Here is a 17212-nt window from a genome sequence, read left to right on the forward strand (position 1 = left end):
TGCTGGAGAGGATGTGAAAGTAGGGGAACTCTCCTCCACTACTGGTGGGAATGCAAGCTTGTACACCCACTTTGGAAATCAATATGGGAAAATTGGGAATCAATTTCCCCCAAGACCCAGCTATACCACTCTTGGGCATATACCCAAGAAATGCTCAATCATACCACAAGAGCACTTGCTCAGCTATGTTCATATCAGCATTGTTTGTAATAACCAGAACCTGGAAACAACCTAGATGCCCTTCAACTGAAGAATGGATAAATAAATTGTGGCACACATACACAATGGAATATTACTCAGCAGAGAAAAACAATGACATCATGAGGTTTGCAGGCAAATGGATGGATCTAGAAAAAATCATCCTGAGTAAGGTAACCCAGACTCAGAAAGAAAAATATGGTATGTACTCACTCATAGGAGGATACTAGAGGTAGAACAAGGATGACTGCACTGCTACTCACATCACCAGGGAGGCTACTTGGAAAACAGGACCCCAAGAAAGACACGAGGATCGCCCAATGATGGAAAAATGGCTGAGATCTACATGAACAACTTGGGCATGAGTGGGAGTAATGAAGGGCGAGGGTCGAGGGAAAGAGAGCCTGTGGGAGCGGGAGATCCCAGCTGGATCAAAAACAGAGAGGGAGAACAAGGAATAGGAGACCATGGTAAATGAAGACCACATGAGAAAAGGAAGAAACAAAGTGCTAGAGAGGCCCACAGAAATCCACAAAGATACCTGCACAATAAACTGCTGGCAATGGTCGAGAGACAGCTAGAACTGACCTATTCTGGTGATGGGATGGCCAAACACCCTATCCAGAAACCCCATCCAAGGACTGAGGAATCTGGATGCAGACATCCACGGCTAGGCTCCAAGTGGAGCGCCGGGAGTCTAATTAATGAGAAAGAGGAGGGTTTATAGGAGTAGGAATTGTTGAAACCAAGGTTGGATAAAGCACAGGGACAAATAGCCAAACGAATGGAAACACATGAACTATGAACCAAAGGCTGAGGGGCCCCCAACTGGATCAGGCCCTCTGAATAGGTGAGACAGTTGATTGGCTTGATTTGTTTGGGAGGCATTTAGGCAGTGGGACCGGGTCCTGTGCTCATTGCATGAGTTGGCTGTTTGAAACCTGGGGCTTATGCAGGGACCCTTTGCTCAGTCTGGGAGGAGAGGACTGGACCTGCCTGGACTGAGTCTACCAGGTCGATCTCAGTCCTCGGTGGAGGCTTTGCCCTGGAGGAGAGGGGAGAACAAGGGAATCTGTGGCTGATATGTAGAACTGAATGGTATTGTAAAATAAAAGGAAAAAAATGTAGAATATCGGGTTATGCTATGTAAGTAGTTATTATGTAAAACTGTTAGGAAATGATAAAAACAAAAGACAATATATGCCCAGTTCCAATATTTTTTCTTAATATTTTTAGTTTGTGGAAGTTCAAACCTACAAAGCTACAAGACCAAACGTACAATGTCTTTTGCACTCTACAGAAGGCATGTATTGAAGATTTTTTTAAATGTTCAATTTTTTGATATAATTACATTTGCTGGATAGTTTTATGTCAACCTGACAGAAGCCAAAATCATCGGAGAGGTGGGAACCTCAATTAAGAAACTGCCTCCAGAAGATCAGACTGCAGACAAACCTGTAGGGCATTCTCTTAGTGATTGATAGGAAAAGGCCCGAGGAATTGTGAGGACCCCTGGGCTGGTGGTCTTGGGTTCTAGAAGAAAGCTTGCTGAGCAAACCATGAGAAACAAGTCAGTAAACAGCACCTCTCCGTGCCCTCTGCATTAGCTCCTACCTTCAGGTTCTGGCCCTGTTGGAGTTCCTGTACTGACTTCCTTCAATGGTCTACTATGATGTGGAAATGTAGGCCAAATAAATCCTTTCCTTCCCCCACCCCCAACAAAAAGAAAGAGGCCAGGGCAAAACAGGAAATGGAGAACACAAGGACCTAACACTTACCCTGACAAGAGCCAGAGACAAAACAAGGAGAGAAGACGACCAGGGATATTCTCATAAATGAAAGAGGCCAAAGACAAATCAAGAAAAAAAAATTGGCTGCTTAAAATCCTTACCCTGACAAAGTATGGACCTAAACAAGAAGAGATTTGGGCCACATCATAACCTTAATGCTGACAAAGACCAGGCCAAAACCAAGCAAAGTAGTGGGACAGAGTCCCATTCTAGCTTTGAAATGCCTGGGTCCTAATCAAGAAGAGATATGGGGCTGAGCTACCCCTAAAATAACACCCAGAGAAAACCAAGAAAACAGCCATACCCAGCTCTAATCCTCATTCTGAAAACACCAAGGACCAAATGAAGAAGTAGGTCTGGGGCAAGTAATGACTGGGAAGAATTCAGAGCTCATACAAAGCTCAAAAAACAAACCAGGCAAAACCAAAAGTGGAAATGTTACAGGCCAACCATTGACCTTGATGAAGATTAAACACAAACCCAAAAATCAAGTTAGCTCGTGCTAACCCAATTAGAGATATGTGGTCAGACTTAATGTTGACCCTAGGAAGTGCAGTTTGAAGAGACAATTTAAATGGAGCCTGCTCCAACCACAATGGAAAACTCTTCCTAGGCCAAACACTAATATCAAGTAGCCAGGGACCAATCTCTGTGTGAAATGAGTCCAGGCAATCCAAGAAGGGAAGCATGCCTGACCATTGACTGCTATCAGTGGAGACCTGCAGCCTACTGAGGAAGAATTAAACTCAGAAGCCCTGAACTTTAAGGGTGTTTGGGCAGAATACTCTCTTCTTCATCCAACACTCTAACCAAAAGGGAGCCTGAAACACCATGTTCCAAAGGAGCCAATGGCTCCCTTACAGATGAAAGCGAATGGACATCATTAACATATTTGGTAGTTAGAGGGAACCTTGAGGCACTCTGATCCCAGATCTTGATTTCGCTTGATATTTTACAGTCAATCAAAGCCTCAAAAGAGACACACAGAAGAATGTTTGTTGAAAATCTTAGACTGACAGACTTCATCTACAGATATAAGTTGACATCCTCAGTACCAACTGTGAGGATCAGAAACATTTCACTTATAACACATACCATCCTCAATACATGCAAGCCAGGATGTGCTACTCACCCATATGATCCAAGCTCTCATTAGAATAACCAATGAATACGGACATAGTATAATACAAATGGTGTTATACTACTGCATGCTGTTGTGGCCTGATAAAACTTCAAATCTTGACTTCAGCCGATAATTTTAGGAATAAACAAGTCTCAAAAATAACATAGGAGTAACCCTTCCTCCCATGAAGCTTGGACTAACCCAAAATCTGCTTCAATAATTCTTTTTGACTTCTTTAACAGAAGAAGATGTTTAAAAGAAACATGTTCCATAGTTTCTTTTTTTCTTACAAGATTTCAGAGAGTTGAACTTAATATAAAATATTATATCAAGTGTGGAAATGATTTCTCAAAGAAGGATCCCATTGTATTATTTTTTTACAGTCCCAGGATGATGTGTAATACCAATCACCAAAGCATTAACAAATAAAGACTTTTCTCACACATTGTCAGACTTCCTCCTATATTTAATTTTCTTTATTCTGATTTTTCTTGATTAACATTCTGGAGTGAAACATCCCATCCTGACCTTTCAACTGCAGGACTTCTACATTTCACTTCATCAACTTGCTGCAACTCCACTTTAATTAAAGGATTACAGACAAGTTATTTAATGGGGTGTCCTTGTGATGCTGAGCCCAATGCTAGGGAACCACCTACTAAGTTTGCTGTCTTTATAAAAATAACATCCCCAGAGGCAAACTCGATCAGTCCATCACATTCTAGAAAAGCCTATGACGTGGCATCAGACATTGGTAGTTTTAAATCCTCCATTTCCTTCTGATTTTTCTCTAAAATATGTCCTTAAAAATTTGGCTATGGGGATTTAGCTCAGTGGTAGAGTGCTTGCCTAGCAAGTACAAGGCCTTGGGCTTGGTCCTCAGCTCTGAGAAAAAATGGTATAAATGTAATCTTCAGTGTATCTAGCCTGTTAATATTTCTGGACCAGAAAATGTTGCCTCTCCATTATAATAATCCATATCACCATGCTAGAACTCAATCTGTTTTGCCACAACCTTTCTGTATCATCTGCTGTATTCAGGTTTCCTTGTTCCTCTTCTAGAGTTCTATACAATACCTGGAACATTTATTTAGAAAGGTTCTTGGGAGACTAGAATGCCAAGGCTCCCTGGATGACCAGGATTTGTCCCACATCACCTCACATATCAGCATAAAGAAAAAGTGGGACCACAGAGACAATTGGAATGGAACTAAATTTGAGGGCTATATCTGGGAACCAGAAGTCATAGAATTGTCCAGATTCAAAGGTCCACAGATGCTGAAAGAAAAAATTCTGAGTTCTTCACCCAGATCTAGTTCTCTGACCAATGTGAAAAAAAGGACAAATGTTCCAAGTCCATTCTCCCTTTGGAGGACTCAATAACCACTGTAGTGTATAGACTGAAAAACTGTATGTATTCCTGTCTGTCTATCTATCTATCTATCTATCTATCTATCTATCTATCTATCTATCTATCTATCTATCTAACTTTCCATCACCTATCTCTATCAATCCAACCATCTATTTACCCCTATCCATCCATCTTCTCCTACTATTACTCTTCCTCTTCTATTCCTCCTTTTTCTTGATCTTCCCTTATTCATCCAGGATATTATAACCACTTTTGCCTCCCTGAGTTTTTACAGGGCCTTAGAAAATATTAATTACATCATAACAAAAAACTTTTCTCTGTGGGTTTCATTCTTCATATTTCCCCACCCCAAGTCTTTGTAATCCCTGTCTTCCCCAGAACTTGCTAAAATGTGACATTCCTCAGATATCTGACACTGTGAAACTAAAAATCTTGTGTAAAAGCGCATTTGTTAAAAAATGTGAGTTGTGCTTAAAACCAGCCCCAAACAAACATCTAACAACTTTATACTTTAGGAACTTGCAAACATACCATCTGAGTTTGTTTCTTTATATGCCAAATGCAATTTACATATAATGAATTCAATGAGTTGATATATTCAATGTATATTAGTTCTCTGCCATGAAGTTCACAAATACGTTTTCTGACTAAATAAATTTTTGTTAAAAAAATAAAATAAGTAGAGATTTCTAAATGGAAATGGAAAGATATACAGAAAGCCAAAAAATAGAGTTAATCATAAGTTAGAAGTTTTATGGAAGATAAAAAAATCAAGATCAGATTTGAAACTGCTGTATTCATTAAAATTCCTTAGGCCAAAATTCAGTACACTTGTATACAATTAGAATGTAATTCTCTGTTTGGAATAATGGTGACAGAAGAGGCCACTAAGGTTCAACCCTTTATACAAAGAAAAGGAAAACCCATGCTAGAACATTCATTTGATAGCCTTAAAATGGACTGCAAAAAGAGCCTGTCTTAGTCAGGGAGTAAGTATTCTGTCTCTCAACAACTTGAATTAGAAAAGACTTTCAAAAGATCAATGAAACCTCCTGGCAAAGCTTGGCTCATGGCATTGTAGGCTATGAGAACAGATGAGATCAATCTGAGTGCAATAGAAGTGGGAAAGTAAGTCATGCACTTACTTAAACCTCCTTGAAATACAGGCTATGTAATCTACTGATACCTGAAAGAAATTATTTCCTGATGGACTGGCTCACAGGAAGCATTGGGGATGCTTGGTTATCACAAGCAGAGGTATCACACACCCACTGGAAGATGATGAAGGAAGGATGGTGTTTTTCTGATAAAATATGAGAGAAGCAGTGCTTTACGGCCAATTCACTGGGCATGATAGAGCACTGAGCTGTGCTCACAGAAGAGGTCCAACATAAAATGGTTGATTCACCAGGGACTTCAGGACTGGTGTTTGCCTTCAGTGCCTTTGCAGAGCTCCGAGGGAGAATGTGAAATTGTAGAAACAACTAACATTTTAAGGAACGGGTCAAGTGTTGTGTAGCAATTTTCCTTTTTATGACATGAAATACTTTTCCATTATTTTTGAGATTATAATTACATTATTCTCTTCTTTTTCATCCTTCTGAATCCTCACTATACTCCTCTTTGCTCTGTTTCTAATTTATGACCTCTATTTTCATTAACTGTTGCAACGACTGTGTCTAATTCACCTTCTATCCTAATTTGCATTACCAACCGAAAAATAGCTTTTGATGTCTTTCAAACTTATATACTTTACACCTCTTTAGTGAGTATATTTTCTGAATATCTTAACAAGAAAAACTATAACTATCTAATATTCAACTCCTTCAGAGACCCGAGAAGGAAATAATATTGAGTATATAGGAAATATAACTAAGCAACTTCCAAAATATGTGAGAAATGACACAAACATTTTGTTGCCTAGACTGTCACTCAAGATTTCTCTGCAACATTGGGGCATCCATCTTTGGCCTACAGGCCTAGCATATTTTACAGACTCATCTGTGAAGCAAGATTTTTTGAAGGGCATTCCTACCTTGTCTTTGCAAGGTGCAACAGTCTTTTTTTGTGTGTGTCCCGCTTGTCCATTTTGGAAAGCATACTGTCAGCAGTTGATATAAGGTCACGTTCTTACCCAGTGGCTAACATTTGATACAAATAAAGTAAACACTATATAGAGTTTCTTCACTTCCCATCATCTTCTTTGAAGTAGATTGATGCTCCCAGGAACAGACATGTCTCATAGTCATAAAAAAAGAAAAAAAATATATGTTATCATTTTAAATGTCATATTCTGCAGATCTCTGAAGTGCTTTAAGATGACCTGTCTATCTAAAATATATTTCTGCTTGACCTTGAGGACAGAGCTAATATGACTACAGGTTTCATTGTAATGACAAAATGCTAACCTGCATTTCTTTATTATCCTAAATAGTTGGCAATAACTTTCAAGGACTGAAAATTGCATTGCATTGTGAAATGAACTGTATAGGAATGATACACTGAACAAGATAGAAGTATATGTGCAGTATTTTCTAACAAAATCAATCTCAAATCTGTATCAATATACATAATTTATATATAATATATAAAAATCCAATCCATTCTGAAATATTTAAAACTAGTAGTTCCATTTTAAAAGTAGATTCAATAATCTACCTTTCTATCTTTGAAGACTAGCAGTTATATTTAATATATATATATATATATATATATATATATATATATATATATGTGTGTGTGTGTGTGTGTGTGTATTAGATAGAACATATTATTAATATTAGATTCAGGTTCTTTATGATAGGACACCTTTTGGAATGATGACTGTAACAAGCTATTTACCTACACTCTAGACTTCTCTGAATTTTAGTATGTGTTTCTTCCTTGATATTGTTCGTATTGGTTGAAGTTCCATCTTATCTAGGTCACTATGCCTCATTACTCCTTCACAATATTTGATTACCAATCCTTTGTATATAGTCTTGTATTAGGTTAGAACTTTCTTATTTAGACAAAAAAGGGGAGATGTAGTGGGTAGCCATTCCATCTTTGATCTAGAAGTTCCAAACCCCACTGAGGTTTTGGTAACTGTCACATCTACAAGGCAGGGCTGAGAGAGGACCATGAAGACCCGAGATCCAGATGGGTCAGTTCTCTTGGTTCCTGGACCCTGGACGCTGGAGGCAGACTGAGCAGAGTTCTCCAGAGAACACTGCTGGACTGCAAAACACCTTTCCCAGACACTGGTACCTATCCCTTCACTTGTAATAAAATTAACCTCCCTTTTAACTATGTGGAGTGGCCTTAATAATTTCACCAATAGCTGACATTCCTACAGCTGAGAAGCTTATGTAAGGCAAATGAGAGGGTAAACAAGATGAAATGGCAGCCTACAGAATGGGAAAAGATTTTCACCAAACCCACATCTGACAGAGGGCTGATCTCCAAAATATATAAACAGCTCAAGAAACTAGACATCAAAATACCACATAATCCAACTTAAAAAATGGGATACACATTTAAACAGAGAATTCACAACAGAAGAATATTAAATGCCCAAAAGACATTTAAGGAATTGCTCAAAATGCTTAGCCATCAGGGAAATGCAAATCAAAATGACACTAAGATACCATCTTACATATGTCAGAATGAATAAGATCCAAACCATTGGACGACTTCCCTTCTGGACCAGTGGTGAGTGCCTGGGTCCAGCCCGGACCCCATCCCTGGCCACCAGCCACCCCGGGAGGACCTGCCCAACTTGGCACCAGGTTCTGGCCACCGGGCAGTTCCCCTTCTAGCCCCACCGGGAGGGATCCCCTTTTCCAAGCCCCCGGCAGCCCCTGCAGTCTCCGCGCCCTGCCCCCACGCCCATCTGCCCAAGACCCCAGCCACTTCCTGAGACTTAGAGACCAGCCCCCAGCTCCCAGCCTGTCCCCGACTGCCATTCTGGACCAGAGCTTGCCCCTGACTTCCCTTCTGGACCAAAGAGTTGGACAAGAGAACTCCCTTTTGGACAACAGAGAGAGTCTTCCTGAGTCTGTCAGCTCTTTCTGAAACAAGTACACTGATAAGACCAAGAAGGAACCACAAGGAGATGGGCAGACGTCAAAGCAGAAGTACATACAGCAAAATGAAGAGCAATACAGCATCACCAGAACCTAGCTCGCCTCCAACATCTAGACCTGAACACCAAAAATTGGAAGAAGCAGAAGAAAGTAGCCTTATGAGTAACTTCATGAAGAAGGTAGAGGCTTGTGTAGAGGAAAAGACAAGAAAATTGGAAGAACGCTGTAAACAACTAGAGGAAAGGGCAAACAAATTAGAAGAAAACAATAAAGCCCTCCAAGAAAACAATAAAGTCCTGGAAGAAAACATTAAAATCCTGGAAGAAAACAATAAAGCACTGAAAGAAAATCATGAAAAAGCAATGAAACAAACAAAGGAAACAGTCCAAGAACTGAAAAGGGAAATTGAAAAAATAAAAAAGACACAAACAGAGGGAATGCTGGAAATAGAAAACCTGAGTAAAAGATCAGGAACTTTGGATGCAAGTATAACCAACAGAATGCAAGAGATGGAAGAGAGGATTTCTGGCATTGAAGTTACAGTAGAAGAAATAGTTCCATCAGTCGAAGGAAACACTAAAGCCAACAAAATCATGAACCAAAATGTCCAAGAAATCTGGGACACCATAAAAAGACCAAACCTACGAATTATAGGGATAGAAGAAGGTGAAGAATACCAACTCAAAGGCACAGAAAATATATTCAACAAAATTATAGAAGAAAACTTTCCCAACTTAAAGAAGGAAATGCCTATGAAGATACAAGAAGCCTATAGAACACCAAACAGACTAGACCCCCCAAAAAAGTCCCCTCGACACATAATAATTAAACAACTAAATGTACAGAATAAAGAAAGAATATTAAGAGCAGCCAAGGAAAAATGCCAAGTGACCTATAAAGGTAAACCCATCAGAATAACACCCGATTTCTCAATGGAGACTTTGAAAGCCAGAAGGAGCTGGACAGATGTAATGCAGACACTAAGAGACCATGGATGTCAGCCCAGACTAATATACCCAGCAAAACTTTCAATCATCATAGACGGAAGGAACAAGACATTCGAAGACAAAGCCAGATTTAAACAATACCTATCCACAAACCCAGCCCTACAGAAAGCACTAGAAGGAAAATTCCAACCGAGGGAAGTCAGATACACACTTGAAAACACAGGCAATAGATAAAGCCACAACAGTAAACCCCAAAGAAGAGAAGTACACACACACTACCACCAAAAATAACAGGGATGAAAAATCACTGGTCATTAATATCCCTTAATATCAACGGACTTAATTCACCTATAAAAATACATAGACTTACAGAATGGATACGAAAGCAGGACCCATCTTTCTGCTGCATACAAGAAACACATCTCAAATTCAAAGATAGACACTACCTAAGAATAAAAGGCTGGGAAAAGACTTTTCAATCAAATGGTCTTAAGAAACAAGCAGGGGTAGCCATCCTGATATCCAACAAAATAGACTTCAAACTAAAATCAATCAAAAGAGATCAAGAATGACATTACATCCTCGTCACAGGAAAGATCGACCAAGATGAAGTTTCAATTCTGAACATATATGCCCCAAACACAAGGGCACCCACATATGTAAAAGAAACATTACTAAAGCTTAAACCACATATAAAACCCCACACATTAATAGTGGGAGATCTCAACACCCCACTTTCACCACTGGACAGATCTCCCAAATCGAAACTTAACAGAGAAATAAAGGACTTAACCGATGTCATGACCCAATTGGACCTAATAGATATCTACAGAACATTTCATCCTAACAAGAAAGAATATAATTTCTTCTCAGCACCCCATGGAACTTTCTCTAAAATCGACCACATACTTGGCCACAAAGCAAATCTCAACAGATACAAAACAATCAGAATAACCTCCTGTGTTCTATCAGATCACCATGGTTTAAAGCTAGATTTCAACAACAACAAAAACTACAGAAAACCTACAACCTCATGGAAACTGAATAATGCTCAACTGAATCACCAATGGGTTAAGGAAGAAATAAAGAAAGAAATTAAAGACTTCCTAGAGATCAATGAAAATGAAGACACCACATACCCAAACTTATGGGACACTATGAAAGCAGTGTTAAGAGGGAAATTCATAGCACTAAATGCCCACATAAAGAAGTTGGAGAAATCGCACACTAGTGAATTAACAGCACATCTGAAAGCTCTAGAACAAGAAGAAGCAAAGTCTCCCAGGAAGAATAGACGCCAGGAAATTATCAAAGTGAGAGGTGAAATTAATAAATTAGAAACTAAGAGAATAATACAAAAAATTAATGAAACAAAGAGTTGGTTCTTTGAGAAAATCAACAAGATAGACAAGCCCTTATCCAAACTAACCAAAAGACAGAGAGAGAGAATCCAAATCAACAAAATCAGAAATGAAAAGGGGGACATAACAACAGACATTGAGGAAATCCAGAGAATTATAAGGTCATATTTCAAAAACCTCTACTCCACAAAACTGGAAAACCTAAAAGAAATGGACATTTTTCTGGATAGATACCACATACCTAAGTTTAATCAAGACTAGATAAACTATTTAAATAGTCCAATAACCCCTAAGGAAATAGAAACAGTCATTAAAGGTCTCCCAACCAAAAAAAAGCCCAGGACCAGATGGTTTCAGCGCAGAATTCTACCAGATCTTCAAAGAAGAGTTAATACCAATACTCTCTAAATTGTTCCACATAATAGAAACAGAAGGAACATTACCAAACTCCTTCTATGAGGCTACAATTACCCTGATTCCTAAACCAAACAAGGATGCAACAAAGAAAGAGAACTACAGACCGATCTCCCTCATGAACATTGATGCAAAAATACTCAATAAAATACTGGCAAACAGACTCCAAGAACACATCAGAACAATTATCCACCATGATCAAGTAGGCTTCATCCCAGGGATGCAAGGGTGGTTCAACATACGAAAGTCCATCAATGTAATACACCATATAAACAAACTCAAAGAAAAAAACCACATGATCATCTCACTAGATGCAGAAAAGGCATTTGACAAAATCCAACACCCCTTCATGATAAAAGTCTTGGAGCGATCAGGAATACAGGGAACATACCTAAACATAATAAAGGCAATATATAGCAAACCAACAGCCAACATCAAATTAAATGGAGAGAAACTCAAAGCAATTCCACTAAAATCAGGAACGAGACAAGGCTGTCCACTCTCCCCATACTTATTCAATATAGTACTTGAAGTTCTAGCCAGAGCAATAAGACAACATAAGGAGATTAAGGGGATTCAAATTGGAAAGGAAGAAGTCAAGCTTTCCCTATTTGCAGACGACATGATAGTATACTTGAGTGACCCCAAAGATTCCACCCAGGAATTGATAAAGCTTATAAACACCTTCAGCAACATAGCAGGATACAAGATCAACTCAAAAAAATCAGTAGCCCTCCTATATACAATGGACAAAGAAGCTGAGAAGGCAATTAGAGATACATCACCCTTTACAATAGCCAAAAATGACATAAAATACCTTGGGGTAACACTAACCAAGCAAGTGAAGGACCTATATGACAAGAACTTTAAGTCCCTGAAAAAAGAAATTGAAGAAGATCTCAGAAAATGGAAAGATCTCCCATGCTCATGGATAGGCAGGGTTAACATAGTAAAAATGGCAATCTTACCAAAAGCAATTTACAGATTCAATGCAATCCCCATCAAAATACCAACACAATTCTTTACAGATCTGGAAAGAACAATACTCAACTTCATATGGAAAAACAAAAAACCCAGGATAGCTAAAAGAAACCTGTACAATAAAACAACTTCTGGAGGCATCACAATTCCCGACTTCAAGCTCTACTATAGAGCTACAGTAATAAAAACAGCCTGGTATTGGCATAAAAACCGACATGTGGACCAATGGAATCGAATTGAAGACCCTGACATTAACCCACACACCTATGGACATATAATTTTTGACAAAGAAGCCAAAAGTGTACAATGGAAAAAAGAAAGCATCTTCAACAAATGGTACTGGCATAACTGGATATCAGCGTGTAGAAGGATGCAAATAGATCCATATCTGTCACCGTGCACAAAACTTAAGTCCAAGTGGATCAAAGACCTCAACATAAATCCAGCTACTCTGAACCTTTAAGAAGAGAAAGTAGGAAATAGTCTTGAACGCCTTGGCATAGGAGATCACTTCCTAAATATAACACCAGTAGCGCAGACACTGAGACAAACAATCAATCAATGGGACCTCTTGAAACTGAGAAGCTTTTGTAGAGCAAAGGATACGGTCAACAAGGCAAAGCGACAGCCTACAGAATGGGAAAAGATCTTCACCAACCCCACATCTGACAGAGGACTGATATCCAGAATATATAAGGAACTCAAGAAATTAGACATCAAAATGACCAACAGTCCAATTGAGAAATGGGCTTTAGAACTAAACAGAGAATTCTCAACAGAGGAATCCCAAATGGCTGAAAGACATTTAAGGAATTGCTCAACTTCCCTAATCATCAGGGAAATGCAAATCAAGACAACTCTGAGATACCACCTTACGCCTGTCAGAGTGGCTAAGATCAAAAACACTGAAGACACTTTATGCTGGAGAGGATGTGGAACTAGGGGAACTCTCCTCCACTGCTGGTGGGAATGCAAGCTTGTACAACCACTTTGGAAATCAATATGGCGCTTTCTTAGAAAATTGGGAATCAATCTCCCCCAAGATCCAGCTATACCACTCCTGGGCATATACCCAAGAAATGCTCAATCATACCACAAGAGCACTTGCTCAGCTATGTTCATATCAGCATTGTTTGTAATAGCCAAAACCTGGAAACAACCTAGATGCCCTTCAACTGAAGAATGGATAAATAAATTGTGGCACATATACACAATGGAATACTACTCAGCAGAGAAAAACAATGACATCACACGGTTTGCAGGCAAATGGATGGATCTAGAAAAAATCATCCTGAGTGAGGTAACCCAGACTCAGAAAGACAAATATGGTATGTACTCACTCATAGGAAGATGCTAGATGTGGAACAAGGATGACTAGACTGCTACTCACATCACCAGTGAGGCTACCTGGAAAACGGGACCCCAAAAAAAGACACGGAGAAATGGACGAGATCTACATGAATAGCCTGGTCATGAGTGGGAACAATGAAGGGCGACAGTCCAGGGAAAGAGTGGGAGATCCTAGCTGGATCAAGAAAAGAGAGGGAGAACAAGGAATAGGAGACCATGGTAAATGAAGACCACATGAGAAGGTGAGAAGGGGAGGAAGCAGAGAGCTAGGGAGGCCCACGGAGATCCACAAAGATACCCCCTCAAAAGACTGCTGGCAATGGTCGCGAGACGGCTGGAACTGACCTACTCTGGTGATGGGATGGCCAGACACCCAGATAGTGGTGCCATAAACCACATCCAAGGACTGAGGAATCTGAAGGCAGACATCCACGGCTGGGCCCCTGGTGGAGCACTGGGAGTCTAATTAGTGAGTAAGAAGAGGGTTTATATGAGCGAGAATTGTTGAAGCCAAGGTTGGATAAAGCACCGGGACAAATAACCAAATGAATGGAAGCACAGGATCTATGAACCAAAGGCTGAGGGGCCCCCAACTGGATCAGGCCACCTGAACGGGTGAGACAGTCATTTGGCTTGATCTGTTTGGGAGGCAGCTGTGCATTGGTGCCAGGTCCTGGGCTCGTTGCATGAGTTGGCTGTTTGAATCCTGGGACTTATGCAGGGACACTTGGCTCGGTCTGGGAGGGGGGAATGGACCTGCCTGGACTGAGTCTACCAGGTCAACCCCGGTCCTCGGGGGAGACCTTGATCTGGAGGAGGTGGGAATGGGGGGTGGGCTGGGGGGAGGGGTGGGCGAGAGGGGGAGAACAGGGGATTCTGTGGCTATTATGTTGAACTGAATGGTGTTGTAAAATAATAATAATAATAATAAAAAAAAAACAAACAAACAAAAAAAAGATCCAAACCATTAATGACAGGTTATGTTGGAGAGGATGCAGTGCAAGGGGAAGAAGCCTCCACTGTTGGTGAAGTTCAAACTTGTACAGCCACTCTGGAATCAGTATGGCAGTATCTCAGAAAATTGGGACTCAACCTGCCTCAAGACCCAATATTACCACTACTGGGCATATACCCAAAAGATGCTCTTTCATACCACAAGTTCACTCGCTCAAACACATTTATAGCAGCATTATTCGTAATAGCAAGAACCTGGAAACAACCGAGATGGCTCTCACCTGAAGAATGAATAATGAAAATTTGGTACCTTTACACAAAGGAATATTACTCAGTGCTAAAAAATAGTAATACCATGAAATATGTAGACAAATGGATGAAACTAGATCCTGAGAGAGGTTACCCAGACCCAGAAAGACAAACATGGTATGTGCTCTCTCTTAAATGGATATTAGATGCAAAGCAAAGTGTAAGCTGGGTACTATCCACAACCCCAGAGAAGCTATGTAAAAAGGAGGACCCTAAGAGTGACATACATGGAGGGCCCTAGAAAGGAAAAATAGTTAAGATCTCATGGGTAAAGTGGGAGAGGGTAGAAATGAGGGGATGGGTGATGGGAACAGAAGAGAATGAGATGGCCCAGTGGAGGGAGGGATACAGAGGGAGAGTAATGAAACAGATGCCTTGATAGAGGAAACCATTAGGTTGTTAGGGAGAAACATGGTGCTAGGAGAATCCCCAGTAATCCACAAGGATGACCACAGCTAAGACTTCAAGTAATAATGGAGAGGGTGCCTGAACATACCTTGGCTATAATTATATTAGTGACTACCTTAAAGGTCAAAATAGAACCTGAACCAGTAACTGATGGAAGCAGATGCAGTGATCCATAACCAACACTGGGCTGAGCTCCTAGATTTCACTTAAAGAGTGGCAGGAGAACCACAGGAGCAAGTGAGGTCAAGACCATGATGGGGAAAACCACAGAGATAGCTTACCCAAGCTGGAAACTCATGGACTCTGGCCGGAACTAGCACAGGACCAAACTAGGTCCTCTGAACGTGGGTGACAGATATGTGGCTAGATTTGTTTGGGCAGCCCCTGGCAATGGAACCAGAACTTATACCAGGTGCATAAAATGCCTTTTTGAAACACATTTCCTATAGTGGGATACCTTACTCAGCATTGACACAGAGGGGTGCTGCTTGGTCCTGCCTCAATTTAGTATGCCAGACATTGTTGACTACCCAAGGGAGACCGGACCCTCTCTGAAGAGTGTGGATGGGAGGTGGGCTGGGGAGTGATGAGGCATGAGAAAAGTGAAGGAAGGGAAAACAGGAACTGGTATGTAAAATTGAAAAAAAAACTTTTTTATAAATAAATAAAACAAAAACACATCAAACAGCATCCCCCTATAGAGCATAAACTGGCTTTAGGGCCCCAACTTTCCTGCATCAGAGTGTCTAGGCCTCCGCAACTGCACTGAAGGGCAGTGGATTTACAGACTAGGAGGAACGATCAGATTAAGGCCCTGAGGTAGGAGCCATCTAAGGACCAGGGAATGGTAGAATTATCAGGTACCTATTGTCAGGCTCAAAGTCACTTTTACCAGCCTCAAAATGCAGCCTGAGTCAGCTCTGCTCTGTGGGAACTCCCCCAGTGACATCACACCATGGAAAACTCCATCTCACACAGCCTGCCTTTGTAGATCTGGGCCTCAGGCTGGGAATGAAGTAGCCACTCAAACAACACTGGCTCCTGGATTTCCAAAGGTCAAGAATGGCCTGTGGGAAAGGTCTGAGAACACAATCATTTTAGAGTTTGGATTTTCTGGATGTTTGAACATTTAGAAATAGAAAAAAGGAGCTTGGAATAGTGATGCATGCCTTGACCTCAACCAACTGGGAAATGAGGAGGAGAATTGAAGACTGACTGCAGTGCAAGTGCCAGGAGAGCCTGTGTCTCAAAAAAGTCATGTTGACTGTGGCACCATTCTCATGGCTGTTGAGGCCAGATTTGGGGAGTCTGAAGCCAGGCTGTATCCTGAGCAGCTGTGAATAAGCTTGAGGAGGCTCTCCTTTGGGTCACCTGAACCATGTAAAAAGGAGAAGAAACCAGCAGACCCCTGCCTGTAGAAGACAGGAGAGTTGACATTCACAGAGGGGGAGTCTCAAGGCTGAACTTTGAGAACCGGCTAGGCACAGTCTTATCCCCCAGTTCATTTCCTGAACATGATCCAACTACCAAGAGTGGGCTGAGATGAATATTGTAGAAGGCAGGTACTGTCCCCTGTCAGCTTGATCTCAGGGCATTTGGAAGAACATGAACCCTCCTCTGGATGGGACATCAGTGAGATAAGAGGCAGGACCATGCAGAAGGTGTTTCTGTCTTTGCTGGGTGAATAACTATATATCCTGGGCAGGGTATCTGTTCATGGAAGTGTGATATTCCACAACTGATTTTTAGAAAGACCAAGCTGTCTGAGGTCTCAACTATACAGCTGACTCGGGACTCTTTCTAATTAATGGGATTTGCAGGCAATCCTTTATACTTTTCCATCTAGATCTACTGCCTCATCTCTGGATTCATGTGAGCAATCACTCTCTCAGTATCTCCCCCCTCTCTCTATACCACCTCTCTCCTCTGATTTCCTTT

The 17212-nt window shown here is 40.7% G+C and overlaps 1 protein-coding gene across 12 annotated transcripts in view; it reads right to left on the reverse strand.

Annotated features, from left to right (window-relative positions):
* LOC143269257 (disks large homolog 5-like) overlaps positions 1-17212 on the reverse strand; it is a 250098-nt gene that overhangs the window by 183861 nt on the left and 49025 nt on the right. For 2 of the 12 annotated variants that reach the window (XM_076554343.1, XM_076554340.1), the window contains exon 1: positions 6519-7009. The exons of 9 other annotated variants lie outside the window; for them this stretch is intronic. The gene's annotated coding sequence lies outside the window, so the exon portion shown is untranslated. Of the gene's footprint in view, positions 1-6518; positions 7010-17212 lie in introns of those variants that run through there. One more of the 12 variants, XM_076554341.1, reaches the window with a different exon arrangement.

The sequence above is a fragment of the Peromyscus maniculatus genome, chromosome 18 (assembly GCF_049852395.1).
Source record: "Peromyscus maniculatus bairdii isolate BWxNUB_F1_BW_parent chromosome 18, HU_Pman_BW_mat_3.1, whole genome shotgun sequence".
Classification (NCBI taxonomy): domain Eukaryota; kingdom Metazoa; phylum Chordata; class Mammalia; order Rodentia; family Cricetidae; genus Peromyscus; species Peromyscus maniculatus.